The sequence below is a fragment of the Saccostrea cucullata genome, unplaced genomic scaffold (assembly GCF_032062105.1).
Source record: "Saccostrea cucullata isolate Sc308-1 unplaced genomic scaffold, CSIRO_AGI_Scuc_v1 ctg1696, whole genome shotgun sequence".
Lineage (NCBI taxonomy): Eukaryota > Metazoa > Mollusca > Bivalvia > Ostreida > Ostreidae > Saccostrea > Saccostrea cuccullata.
This window is the reverse complement of record NW_026938692.1, coordinates 24,897-40,081: the sequence shown is the minus strand read 5'-3', so window position 1 is coordinate 40,081 and position 15,185 is coordinate 24,897. Positions and strand designations below refer to the sequence as shown.

General features: G+C 33.1%; 1 pseudogene; it reads left to right on the top strand.

Moving 5' to 3' along the window:
* The first annotated feature begins 4,918 nt into the window (after positions 1–4,918).
* On the top strand, positions 4,919–13,887 carry LOC134250945 (uncharacterized; annotated as a pseudogene).
* Positions 13,888–15,185: the final 1,298 nt, after the last annotated feature.

Sequence of the window (15,185 nt, the reverse complement as noted above, 5' to 3'; positions counted from 1 at the left end):
TCGAGTTTGGACAACTTTTAATTTTCGTTGGTTTTTTTTTTGGCTTGTCAACTTTTCCAGGTAAGCGAAATAAAATTTCTCTGGTTGCCCCCCCCCCCCCCTACTTTCAAAAACGATGCTACGTGCCTGAAATAAGACAAGGTTTTTGAGTTTTGGGCAATTTTAAGTACATTTTCTTTTTCAGGAGGTTAGTTTTTTTTTTAAATATCCCCAACCCTTTATTTAAGATTTTCCGTGCTTGTCTTAGAGAACAAAGTGTGGAAGAAAGCAAACATATCTAACAAAAAACTATCGTTAAATAAATGTTTTACAAATAACCTAGATCTATTCGATAAATCAGATATAAAAGCAATATTCTCGATAGCATAAAGGGTATATCTAATAAAAAATTATCGTAAACTATTGTATTATTGTTTTAATGATGTTTATACGTTTCATTGATGGAACAGTCACTGATCAAGAAATCTGTACAGGCGACATGCCTAATGTAGTTCATGCAGTGATTAACTATAAGGAGAAATTATTCAATTTCTAAAACAGACAGACAGACAGACAGACAGGACAAAAACAGTAAACTCCCGGATCTATCGATCCAGGCACATAAAAAAGACTATTAGTATGTATATGTATCTGATTCTGAAATAACAAAAACAAAGTAGTTAATTTTGACATTCAGATTGTGAAAGCAGCCGCGATACTGTGGGAATCCAGGAATCTTGAAAGGGGGCAGATTTGGCGTCGGGGTACACCGAATTTAAGTGGCATACAGCCACACACTAATATGATTTATTAAAACTTATGTATATTTTGGACACAAAAGAGGAGGGTGGACCCTTTGCAACTTCTTAGCCCTTTTTGCTGAGCGGAAAAATTTAACAAACGTTTTCCCATTTTTTTTTTTTTTTTGCTACATCGAAACCTCTGCCTGCATGTATTATATAAAAGGGGTCTAATCCTACGCCCCAATGTAAAACATCGAAACCTCTGCCTACATGTATTATATAAAAGGGGTCTAAACCTACGCCCCAATGTAAAAAAAATAAAATAAAACTCGCACCGTGTTTCGACGTCTATGAGTTGTAATACTATACATTTATTGACTGAGTTCGAGGGCAACATGCGTTTTGTCGGACCCAAGAACCAAACTGTCTGCCTGAGGCCGTTAGGCCGAAGGCAGACAGTTTGGTTCGAGGGTCGACAAAACGCATTTTGCCCGAGATCTCTGTCAATAAATGTTTTGTTATACCTTTCATTTTATTTTATATTTTTAGACACACGTGTATTTTGTACTATATTCCGTAATGTAACGTCAGGTCTGTCACTGTTTTACACCAACGAATGAAAATGAGATTAAGCTCCGCCCATTTGTGACGTAAGCGGTCCAACATCTCACCGAGCGGTCCAACATCTCACTCAGCGGTCCAACATCGATTTTTTTATGCCCGCTCAGCAAAACATTAAAAATGTTAGACTTTTTTTTCGTATAGATTTGTAAAGGAACAAATTTTTAAAGATATAACAACGACATTTGTGATTCAAAATTGAAACTTGAAATTAAAAACTAATATTGATAGTCTTAAACTAATCTGAGGGGTCATTGGTGTATATTTCACTTAGGTAAATTTGTGCAGTAATATTGTTAAATCTGAGTTCGGTTGTATTTATTTAATTTATCTATTTATTAATCATTATAACCTAGTTATCTATTTTTATTTATTTATTGAAAATATGACTAATCATTGATAACAATGCATTCCTTTATTATTTTGGTTTGTTTTTTAACAAATATTTATTTATAGTAAACACAGGCACGAAGCATCGTTTATGAAAGTGGGGGGGGGGGGGGCAACCAGAGAATTTTTTTTTTACTTACCTGGAAAAGTTAACAAGCAAAAAAAAAAAAAACCACGAAAATTTAAAGTTGCCCAAACTCGAAAATCCTATTTCGTGGGGTGGGTGGGTGGGGGGTAGTGGCCAAGTTTTCAAAGCCAAGTTTGTTTCACGTCCCATTTTTTTTTATCACTATACTCTGGTAAAAAGTGGGGGGCCAACCATTCTTTCAATGAACATTTTCTATAGTCAAGGCTTTGTTGGTATTAAAATGGGGGGGCCTGGCCCCCCTGCCCCCCCCCCCGGTTGCTACGTCCCTGAAACATAAAATAAATTAGATAAGTAATAAAAGACTACAATAAAAAAGCAAAATTTTAACAACGATAGACGATATACCATGAATATTAAATGTCTACTAATGTGCATATAAATAATAAAAAAATGTAGAATTCCATTTTAAGTGAGCGTCTCAGAGAAAACCATGCAAAATGGCAAAAATGGTCCACAAGCTTACATCTCAAATATTTTAAAACTGGTATAAAACTGGAAGAGCATCCCATGAAAGTCCAATTTTTGAATTCAATTGCCCCTCAATCTTGTTCTATTTTTAGCTTTGACCTATTTTATATAATGGCCCAAATATCCCTTAAAAATTGTGAAAAAAAAATACTAAAAACGATACATTTTGAGCACCAAAATATGAAAATAAGAGTACAATTCATACAAACTTTGTATTTATATATAAAAGTTATCTATGTCTTATTCTTTCAATAAAACAAAGTTTCTTTGACAGAACTGCTTAAATAAATGTCAGGCAGTATTTAGAAAAGAATGGGTGGACTTAACTGGCCAGAAAAAATGCCGAAATTTAAGTTTCATAAAATCTTATTATTTTTCCATTATATAAACCCCCAATATCTTAACTGTGTATTCATGGTACGGTCGTGAATTTAAAACGATCTCTTTTCGAAGTAAACTAAATAATTATCGAAGGCATGGTGCCTGAAGATTTCTTGAATATCAAATTATAGATAATCAGGGTCACGCGTTTTCCACACAGGTGCTTGAGGACAGGACCCCCCCCCCCCATTATAGACCCCCGGGCCTTTTCGATTTTTTTTTCTTAAACTATCCTTAAGTAACATATTTGTGATGTAATCCATACCATCAAACCGAAAAATTACGAAAAACAAACAGTTTATAAAAATATATATATAAATTTTATATATAGTGGGATACGAATTTTTATGGTTTGATGGTATGGATTACATGTATATCACAAATATGTTACTTAAGGATAGTTTAAGAAAAAAAATCGAAAAGGCCCGGGGGTCTATAATGGGGGGGGGGGTCCTGTCCTCAAGCACCTGTGGTTTTCCATCGTCTGAATACATAGTCAGCGCATGTTTGTCGGCTGTTCTTAAGAAAACTGTAGTTGTATATTGACCAAAATAATGTTATATTTAAAGGAGAAGTGCCGACAAACGTGCGCTCACGCTTAATTTTACAAAAAAAAATGTTTAAAATAAACTTCTCGCTTCCATTGTTATGACTGCGATTGACCTGTTTAATATTACAATTCATCACGTGATGTCCACCTGCGAGTGTACTCATGAAAACAGTTACATTGTATTCTTCAACCTGACCTCGATCTAAATCGTGTCTTTGAGCGTGTTTTCAGAATTTAGCAAATTAAATATTGTTTTAATTTTATGTGTCATCACATTTTTAGAATAATTTCATATTGACATCGCTGTAATATGCTAAACACGTATTCGAATTGTTGGAGAGAGAGAAGGATAGAGAGAGATGTCAACAATGACGCCGATCGGTAGCCCCGCCTCCTATAAATATTGATTGTGTGACATAAAAACCACTCAGGGTACATGTCGAATTCCGGAAGACTACATTCGTGTATCGTTGCTTCAATGTTGATACATGACAACAGGGCATTTTTTTGCAATAATGTTCCACCTAATATAACCAAGTATATGTAGCTCTTCCATTGCTCGTAATATATTTGGGATTCACTTCATTTTCAGCTTGATAGAGGAGTCGCAAAAAGATCCAAATTGGGGCGTTAAGTCCACCCATTCTTTGTATATCTAATACTTCGCTAGATGCCTCAGAAAATGCCAAATTTAAATTAGGTATAAACATACCCGTAAACGCTTGTATTTTCTCCTTTTTACTATATTATGAAACTAGAAGACCTAAATTGAATCTGAAAAAAGAAATCCATCTTTGGACTCTCAACATTTACTGCACAATTGATTAACAATGACCCATACATTTATGGAATAAGGCCATTCCAAGTTTTTTCTATGTTTTAGTTTAGCGTCCGCGTGCGCCTTGGTTTTTGACACCCCATGTCAGAAAAAAAACCAAACAGAATCAGGAGTCCGAAAAATAATTTTTCAGGTCAAAATTTGTTATTTCCGGCAATATCTCACAATATTAGTATATTTCATTATTGGAATAGTTTCATTATTTAATACCTTGATTTTTCTGAGGAAAATAACTTTCTTTAAGAAAAATAGATAAATGAAATCGTATCTTTTGAATAACGTCATTCTTATTACTATAAAATGTTTGTTTTATTTATTTTTTTTTTTGACTTGTGTTTTTTTTTTTTTTTTTGCGAATAGGTAGCTAGGTTTTTGAAAGATGGGTGGACGGCACGCTAAACACAGAAAAAACTTGGAATGGCCTAAGCATATTCTAGGCCATTATTGAATTTACCTATATTTTAGACATTTAGACCCTAAACCACTTTTAAAATTTTGATTGAATTTGAAAAATATATTTTCTCGCCATAAATGCTTGTTAAATCAATATTTTCCTTGTTTAAATCGTGTAGATAACTTTTGTTTCTATAAAAAAAAATTATATAAGATTTACCTCCCCTTAAATGCAATCTCCAGTCAGAGGAGGTAGAAAAAAGAAGGGAAGTCAAATGGAGGTCAAAAACAGTGATCATGATGAGTTTGGTTAAAATCTTTTAATTTAAGATCTTTGTGGTCAGATCTATTTAACCAGAACGACTTCCATTATTTCTATAGTTGTTATGATTTATTTATAATTGGAAATGGAGATTCATTTACAAGCACCACCTGTGTGTGACTTTCATGATGAAGAATCTGATTGTGATTTGGGCAAAACTTTTTACATTTACATGTATGAATGTGACAGAGATATTTTGAACCATCTATATTCTCTTCAAAGTGCAGAAATTATACACAAGCATGTTTATGATGCCCACATATGCCGTTCTATCGATGAAAATATGCATAAAGCACCGTGAAAAGTTGGGGGCAAGATGGAAAAGACCCAGGCGAACCTGCTGTTATCCTGGTCATCAGAGAAAGATAAAACCAGACAGAGGAGCCGGTCCAATGTTGTGCAAAGACCTCTGGTTAAAGACAAGACTAATATTACCACTAGGGGCAGGTTGGTTATAATTATTATGAACCAATTTTGTCAATAAATGATTATTTTAAAAACGCATTGAGTTATGTACAGTGGACCTTCAGATATCCGGACGCTTCAGTATCCGGACGATTTTTAATTGGGACAAATTTTTAAATGTTACTTTGTCTTATTTAAAGCTATATATGCCGTATTAGTGTTTTATTTTAAAATTAATAAATAAATGTGGTGTCTCATTAAGTTATATAAGTTATATACTTTCTGCAAATAAGACAATTCCACTCTATCACTTTTAAATGTTATGAAATATTATTTGGTAAAAATTATTTTCTCTCCGTGTCGGATAAAAAACCGCCTCTTATTGAAATATTCATGATCACGTTGTCTCGCGCATGTTTACAGCAAACAATGGTTCTAGTGAATGAACCGAAAAGGATGATGGTCTACTACGTTTTTACTACAAACACGTGAGTTAGGGATTGCCAATATTGAGAGCACCTCAGAGTTGGTTGCTTTTTGTACCGAGGAATAATCACGTGCAATTGTCTTTTCAATGGACATTTTCGGTTGGGTGAACTTCTACAGCTGTCAGCGACTATGGATAAAGAAGTGTGGAAACCATGTTGTGCCAAAATTAAATAACCAATACAAACAAATGATATAATTTGATTAATCAAAATGGTTATTAGATACATTCTATTCTGCATTTCTTAATGGTTCAAAACAACAAAAAGTATTCCACAGAATATCATATATAAATCAAATATACCGAATGCCAAAGCCAGAATACTACTAAATAATATAATTATATTCTTTACATATGAACCACAGTATTTCTGACCCCTTGAAAAAAATATCAAAGTACTGAAAGTACTGTTAGACGGAGGCTTCATGTATGAGAGAACACAAAAGAAATATATATATCATACATAGCTGTAAAGAATATTTTGAGAAATAATGTGTAGTTTTTTTTTTCAATTCAACATTTTTTTCAAAGGATACTCCAATATTCATGAGGTTTTTGGGATATTATAATTTCATCTTTGTAATGTAAACTTCGCCATGATTAAAGTTCACTGTTATTTAAATGAGATACTTTCAATATTAAACCTTTCAACGTAAGAAACAGTAGTTGACTAGGCCTGGTTGACATAAAACTGCTGGGCTAACTTTTTATCCCAGTCTCACTTAAAGAATATATAGTGGAAAAGTGAGACTGAGATCAAAAGTGAGCTTGTCTAATATAAGTTGTATGCCCCCAGGCCCGGTTTGATGAATGTAGGTCTAGTATGTTCTAGTCATGAGCCCACTGGCGGAATTAAAAGGGGCCCCTGGCCCCCTCCCTTTTGAGTCCAAAAAATACGCAATATTTGATAAATGAGTGTTTTAATTGTGACTGTGGGCCCCTTCCCTGACCTCAAACTGGTCCCCCTTTTTCAGAATTTCTGTATTCAGCACTAGGCCTCAGCCAGTCAGGAGTTTCCATATTTCAAGATATCTTATTTATAGGTCACAGAGACCTATTGTTAACATAATTATGACATGTAACAGCTACCAAAATCAAAATTTCTCGGCCTTATTGAATAACGGGGAACATTCTGTTTCTTATTATTATTATTATTATTATTATTATTATTATTTTTCTTTTCCTGGGAAAATTTTGTCCACGAGTGATCTTGTAAACTACACATCCGACTTAGGTTTTTTAGGGTCAGTAGGCATTTATTTTGCCAAACAAAGGTCATGTTGCGCGCACGTGCTTGCAAGAGCGCGCACGTGCAACATGTGAAATTACCAATATAATGGATATTGCCGTAACTTTTCTATTTTATGATGAATTTTTTTGAAACTCATAATGTAAGGATACATTAGTAGTATAGACAAGATAGCATGGTCAAAATAGCAAGATCTCACGCGCATGGACGTGCGCTTGCCTCTGATTGGCTGAAATTAAAGTCTCAATAACTTTCTTGTTTCTTGTCATAATCCTTTGAAATTTTGAACATAGTCCTACATTATGAAGATTTACCACATGATGTATAAGAATTTTCATGAAAGCATGCGCATGTGCAAATGATTGGCTGAAACTTTAAATGGCAATATTCCTTTGTTTTTTGAAAATTCTTTGAAATTTAAAATATAGTCAGGCATTAGGCTATCCTACAAAATGATATAGAAAAAAAATCATGAAATCACGCGCATGCACGTGTGCTGCAATCTGACTGGCTGAAACTTTAAATGGCTATTTTTCCTTTGTTTTTTGACTAAATTCTTTGAAATTTAAAATATAGTCATGCATTAGGATATCCTACAAAATGATATAGAAAAAAATCATGAAATCACGCGCATGCACGTGTGCTGCAATCTGATTGGCTGAAACTTTAAATAACTATTTATCCTTTGTTTTTGGACGAAATTTTTAGAAATTTAAAATATAGTCATGCATTAGGATATCCTACAAAATGATATTAAAAAAATCATGAAATTACGCGCATGCACGTGTGCTGAAATCTGATTGGCTGAAACTTTAAATGGCTATAACCTTGTTTTTCAACCAAACAGGATGGGATTTAGAACATAGATAGATGTACAGGGACTCCTACAAGTGTGTGATTATCATAATGCACGTGCATGCGTGCATTTGAAACTATTTTAAAAATACTTTAATGAGTGATTTTTATTACTTTTGGACTGAATGTGACAATATATAGTATATTGAAATATATAAGTAGTGTAGACAAGATGATATGGTCATAACGCACATGCATTCACATGCGCTTGGGTGCAATGCTAAAAATTGAATATAATTGATATCCTTCTGGGAAAACATTGTTAAAGTCAAAAATGCACAGAGTTTGTCTTATTTAATGAAGCTTACAGGGGATATGGCACCGAAAGGGAGTTGGGGAGCGTTTGGGGAACATCTGTAACGGTTCCCGTTACAATTAGCACTAGTTGTAATAATGTTATGATATGAGCTAACATGGAAAAAGAAACAGCCAGGTAATTGGACATGAACAACATAATATAGTACAGTTTGTCTTAAACCTTTGTGATACAAAATGGAGTGACCTATAGCTTGATGCAACACAGAATTTTCTTTAAGTAATATAAAGTCATTAACATGCAATAAATGTTCGTGCCAGTACACAATTTTTTGAGTGGAATAAAATATACTTTCTTACTTAAAGTAAACAGAACAATAAAGTTCATAATACTTGCTATTTCACAAGTTTAAATTGTTTTTGGAGAACTGGGGTATTGCTTACAATAACAAAGATATATCTTGACAAATTTGACAACCAATATTTCTGGAATTATTAAATGTAGTATTTTATCATATTACAGATTTAACCCAAAAAATGTCTTTCTTTACTCGTATACCAGTGGAAATGGTTGTCCTTTTCAGTTTATCTGTTTAAAACAATCATTAACAATGAGACATGATTACAAATTACGTAGAGAAAAGTAATAAATATATAACTATGATTTCTGCTTTTCAGTAACTCTGTTCAAACAATCACTTCTCCAATGATGTAGGTTAAAAAAAGTTGACATGAATACCAATGATCAGAAATACATGTAATCTTGTATATAAAATATAATTAAAGTTTGAGATGTGAAAGAGGTAAAACACAAGTATCAAATGCAAAAAAGGATCAACGATATTACAATAAGACAACTTAATTATTTCAGAAGATATAATTTTTAATTATTAATTAGGATATAATGTGATAAATCATGTAAATCATATGAACCAAGATTTGGGTTGTACCCAAGGGTCAAAAGTTACAAATGCATTTTGATCTCAATATCAGAGTTGCAGTTTGTTTCTCTCTTATTTAATGTGAGGGTACCCCAAACACTCAAACCGCTTGTAGAAAGTGCAAATCTATTTTCATGTGTTTCCTAAAATTATACATAATTACAAATGAAGAATTCAAAACTAGACTGTTAATATTCCTACAGATAAAAATACTATGCATTTGTTTATTCATCGATCCTTGTCAGATTAAAAAACTCCATGAAACCTATTAATGCAAGCGTCAAAAATCGGCCTAAAAACCAATTTATCGGCCCTTTCAAGAAGAAATTAGAAAAGGAGTGAAAATGAGATTACAAACAGCAATCAAGCACAAAAAATTCCATTAAAACTGAAATGCTTGATCTATTATTAAAATATCTTATATTTATACCTGCGACATAAAACATTTGCATGCGGCATTGCAGGATTTTCTTCAATACATAATACAGGTACATCTGCGTCTCCACACTTAGTTTGATACAGGCGAATTCTGGTGGAAGTTTTTACAATCAAATATAAAACTAAAGTTAAACTTATCTATAACTAGAGATAGTTTTTACTTTAATAAAAGAAGCAATTGATAAGTGGGGTTCCTCGATCACTCTCCGCGGATGTTAACCCCCCCCCCCCCCCCCCCAAACTCCCTCTAGATCCGCCACTTCATTTCTTCTCGTTCTTGTTTTGGTGTGAGAATCGGTGGGAAAAGGCTCGGCATATTGTAAAACACGCTTTATCTTCGTCTGTTGGAACAAAATCTCCTAATATTCTGTCTGATAAAAAATTAACAGTAAATCACATTCTTTTTTACATATTCCGTAGGAAATGTATTTATATACACGTCATTTTAAAAATATTAGACAAATCCTGTTTATTTAGAAAAGGTAGAACTGTTTGTTTATACTTGTATGTGACGCGATCTTTGTTTTAGACTATGCCTATCCTTGCGGTCGTCGCTCTAAAAATAGAATTCTCAAGGTAATGAAAACAATTCCACCGATAGATGGTGCTTGGGAAATCTTTCCTGTTTACATTCCATGGGCAAGACAATCCCTATACCCGGAGGCTGTCATACAGCCTCCGTCTAATAAAAAATCTTGCAAGTAGGTTATCAGCATTGGCTCGGGCTAATTCGAAAGTGAAATTTGGAGTTTGGCAGTAAATTGTAGTGAATGAATAAAATTTAGTAGTGAAAGATATTGGAACCTATTTTACTTGTCAGATTTCTTCGAACTAGTTGATTTTTATTCTAACTGTTCTATCCCCCACCAAATTAAAAAAAGAAAACGATGCTACCTACCTGAATTAATTTTTCTTAATGGTGTTCATCGAAATGCTTGGTTGTGATCTCAGACTGGAATAGTTTTTAGAGGCCTGGAATTCCTTGACCAATTTTATTCTATTAGCCCAACTATATTTCTAAGAAGGCAAGATGTATGGTTTGTAAGTTTCATCTACATATGTTATGTAATTCATATTAAAAAACCAAAAGGGATAATTGACGATATCCCATTCAGGGTGTAAACATAGCAGTTTAAATTACTTTCCATACATTGTATTTGACAGAAAATATCTTTTGCGCATAATATGCGCTCCATACTGACGATCGGTAAATATTCACCCAACCGAAAATGTCCAGTAGCAGTACAGCACGGGGAAACTCTAAACAAACGGACCTGTACAATGGAGTGGGGAAAACTTTAATTTTCATCATTGTTAATCATTTGTATGCAAATATGAGCATGGGATTAGTAGATAATAATGTACATATTAAATGCATCAAGTCTTTCTGAGAGCGATTTTAAAAAATTAGCCTTTTTGAAAAACACATGTATGTAGTATTTTATGTAGTAACCCATAAATGCATTAAATGCAACTCATTGAGCTGATTGGTCTATTTGTGTCCCTCACTGAACAGACGTCACATTAAATATTTTCCTCGACCTGATGATTCTCGCGATGCTTTTCCCGCGCACATGCGCAGATCCAGGATAAACGTCAGTCCTTTATAAATATGCATGAGAATATCGTGTTCTTTTTCTGGCCAGTACTTTGTTAATAGCGAATAAAATTTCGTCGAATTTGCAAGAATGCTTCATTTTTGGTAGCTTATCATACTCCAGAAATTTTTGTTCGGTTTCAGCTGTGCAAAAATACTGTAAAACACGGCATACATATCTTTAACTGGTGATTCAGATATTCGAACGCTTCACATATCCGGACAAATTGACAAGGAACTAAAGCGTCCGGATAAACGAGGCTCCACTGTAATGTCAATGATAGAGTAGAATAAATCTAAAATAAATAATTATAAATTCAAGAAAATTAAAGAGCTTATACATAAAGTAATTTGAGAAAATGATAAGTGATTTACAAACAGATCACTGCATGCAAGTAAAAACACTTATATGGTCTGTTGGGAATTTAAAAAAAAAATTACATAAACTTTCTTATTCTGAGAAAGGAAATTGTCATTTAGGCCCATTATTGGAAATCTGCATTAAATTTTGTATAAATCCACCCATTGAATAAAAAATTATCTATAAAAACAGTGTACACCGGTGTCCAACCACTATTTATAATACATATTTTAAGCTTAGGAAATTTAAAGAAATTGAATTTAAAAATAGTGATGTGTTATATATGCCTTTATTCAAGTTCTTTTAAGAGTGTACTTGTACTTTGACATAATGTGCATTATTTATTTGTCTTGTAGCAATATGCAAGAAGTGCTCAATGGAACATAAGAAGAATGTCTCTCCATCTTACAATTTAGAGTTTGTGAAAGAACTTGGTAATTATTATATTTGTAAACTATACATTAGCTAGCTAATATGCATATTGCACAGAGATAACGAATTTTCAGATTCAAAATACATGACCATATTATGGGATTATTACTAGGAATTTAGGAAATATTTTCCCCAGTTATAGAATACTGTAGAAAAATTAGCCACTATATATACAGGTCGAGGAAACTACCTTATATGGACATTGTTGTGATTGTGCACAGAGGTGCTCACAGCAAACTATGATCCAATCCAGTGAATGAGCCGAAAAGCATGATGGTCTACTACATGTTTATTTTTACTTCAAACACGTGGGTCATGGAAATTTAGGACGCGATTTCAAATGACTGCAGGAAAGTCAGCTAACAATTTTTTGAAATGTGTTTATGAAAAATACGAAGATCGGATACAAACAAAGATTCCCCATGCTCACATTAACAAACAAAGTCAGTTTTCCTTGTTAATTAAATAGTACTTTGAAATACCGCTCACAAAGTCTTCACAAGTAAATAAGACTCAATTTTGTCACTTGAAATTCGTTAATTTGCCAATTGTAATTGGTTAAATTCATTGTTGCCTCAGTTATTTGTTTCTAGAAATTAATAGTTGCATTTTATAAACAAAAAAAAATCAAGTTGCACTTTTTTTTTATTATTTACCTGTTATGTAAACCGGCCTTCATGCACATTGATCATAGAGCATGAGTAGCATATATTTCGAAGTTGTATACATTGTAAACATTGACAATACGTGAGCACACCTCAGAGTTGATCATTTTTGGACCAAGGAACGTTCACGTGAAATTGACTTTTCACTGACAGCACAGCACGGGGAAAGCTGTCAACAAACGGACTTGTACGAGTGGAGCAAACCCTAATTTTTATCATTGTAAATCATTTGTAGATAAATGTGTGCATGGAATTAGTAGATAATGATATTCATATTGTATTAAGTGTGTTAAATGCTTGGAAAAATGCATCACGTTTTTCCGAGAGCGATTTAAAAAATTGGCCTTTTAGAAACACACGTGTAGTATTTCTTGTAGTAAACAACAATGCAACTCATTGAGCTGATTGGTCGATTTGTCAGTCATGTTGTTTCCTCACTTAATTAGTATGTAAATTTATTCCGACGTCACAGAAAATAGTTTCCTCGACCTGATATACATGTGGCCCCTTCAATAAAATGACAGACGATCTTTTTCTTAACTTGTTCAAGAAAATTTTGCTAATTGGTACTTATAGTGCCCCCTACTCAAAATGATTGGCCTTGCTCCCCCTTCTCCCAACTGAAATTGCTTTTTATAAGCCTGAAAATTTTGGGGAAAAAATTAGAATGACAAAAGATTCTTTGCTTAATAATTTTATACATATAAGACAAAATTCTTCAATGTCAAGTAGAAAGTACTCAGACATTTTTTTTTATAAAACTTGTGAAATTCTGAAACTTCAGTGCTACTGTATATGATATGCAATATACCTTGCTAGTCTAGCACATTATTGCACATGCAACTTGTGCCATTCCTGACAAATTAATTTTTTTTATTAAAAAATAACATATTTAGTAGATTACATTATTTAACTTTCAGAATGGTGTGAACAAATTTGTAAAACTCTTAGAGGCAAATGCACACAGTCAAATATTCAAGGTAAATATTTTTCATTGTTTTATAATGTTTGTGATTATTCACTATTGTGTTATCATTATTCTTGCCATTCTTTCTGGAAATTATTTTGTAAGTAGATTACATGACTTTATTTTGGACATCTAATTGTATTCCAATGAAAATTTACTAAAAAGTTTTCAAGATCTCTTGTTTTAATAATACAAGAAAGTATAGCAAATTCAGAGGATATCATACACAATAATCTGTGCTTTGATTCATTAAGCATTTATAATATCTATGAATTTAAACCACTTATAAAGTAAATTTATAGCATAAATGTCATGAAATTGAATTAATTTGGTTCATTTCATTAGGTGAATGTCTACAGTCTCACTTGGTGGATACGCAAGATATTAATTGTTGAAAATGAAGAAAGAATGGCATTTGACATTCAGGATATTAATGACAGTATGTACACTTGTATGAATAAAAATAGTACATATTACCAATGTAAAAAAGCCATCAATGGTAACTAACTTTATAATGCCAAAATAAGTCAGAACAATTAAATTTTTATTTCAAAGTAATTATCATAAATAAAATATGAACTGCAAGGCTCATATGATATCTAATACATATAATCAGTTTAAAATATGATATCATTATGAAAATTGACCATGACAATTGTAAGGGTTAAGTTTATTTAATTAATTTCATTCTTATCTAAAGTCATATCTGATTGCAGTAAAAATATAACTAAGAGAATTTATAAACTTTTTTCTATCAATATACTGTATTCATTTGTTCATTACATGATCAATTCAATAATTATAGGTGTACCAAGTTCACAAGAAACTTTCACAGGGAGTTTAATTACAGACATGGAGTTTGAGATTTCCTGTGAGTATTTGACACTTCCAGAAATCACTTTCATGAAAACTTGGTATTTTAATTAGTTTACTATATTACTTCAATTTATAAGGGCCCTACTGTGCGGGCACCCCATAGTGATCAGTCTGCCCGTCCTTCCATCCATCAGTCCATCTGTCCATCCCAGATCTCTTGTCTGGAGCATATCTTCTCTCTCCAAGTCCTTGGCCCAATCATACTTTACTCACAGAGTTCCTTTGAGTTAACAGTGTCCAGCTGTTCAGTGACCTTGAACCATGTTTATAGGTCTAAGATCAAAGTAATAGCAAAATTATATGAAAAATCTTTGTCTAGATCATATTTTCTCTTCCCTTGTTCCAGTAGGGCTCATACTTCACCCAAAGATTGCCTTTGGGTAAAAGGTGTGCAGTGTGCTGTTTCTAGGTCTAAGGTCAAGGACATAGCAGAATGACATAAAAAATCCTTGTCCATAACTCATCTCTCCCCTTGATCCAATGTGGCTCATACGTCAACTCACAGAGTTGGTTTAAATCATGACCCCCTAGGGGTAGGATGGGGCCACATCTTAAAATCTTGATAACATTAGTTACCGGGTAAGCAATGATTTAGTAATATGGATTTGGAAGCATCATCTTGTAGCATTTATGTCATTTTGTCTTGCAAGCTTCTAGTTGGCATCATAGTGTAAAACTTATTAATTTAACAATTATTTTTTTTCCCAGCCACGGGTTCCTGTGCCCCATCCCTACCTTCTTCCCAGGACTGGTATGAAAAGAACAAAACACCGAGAGAAAAACTAAATGAAGCTTTGCAGAGACTTTCAGGTAAGAAGAGTTAT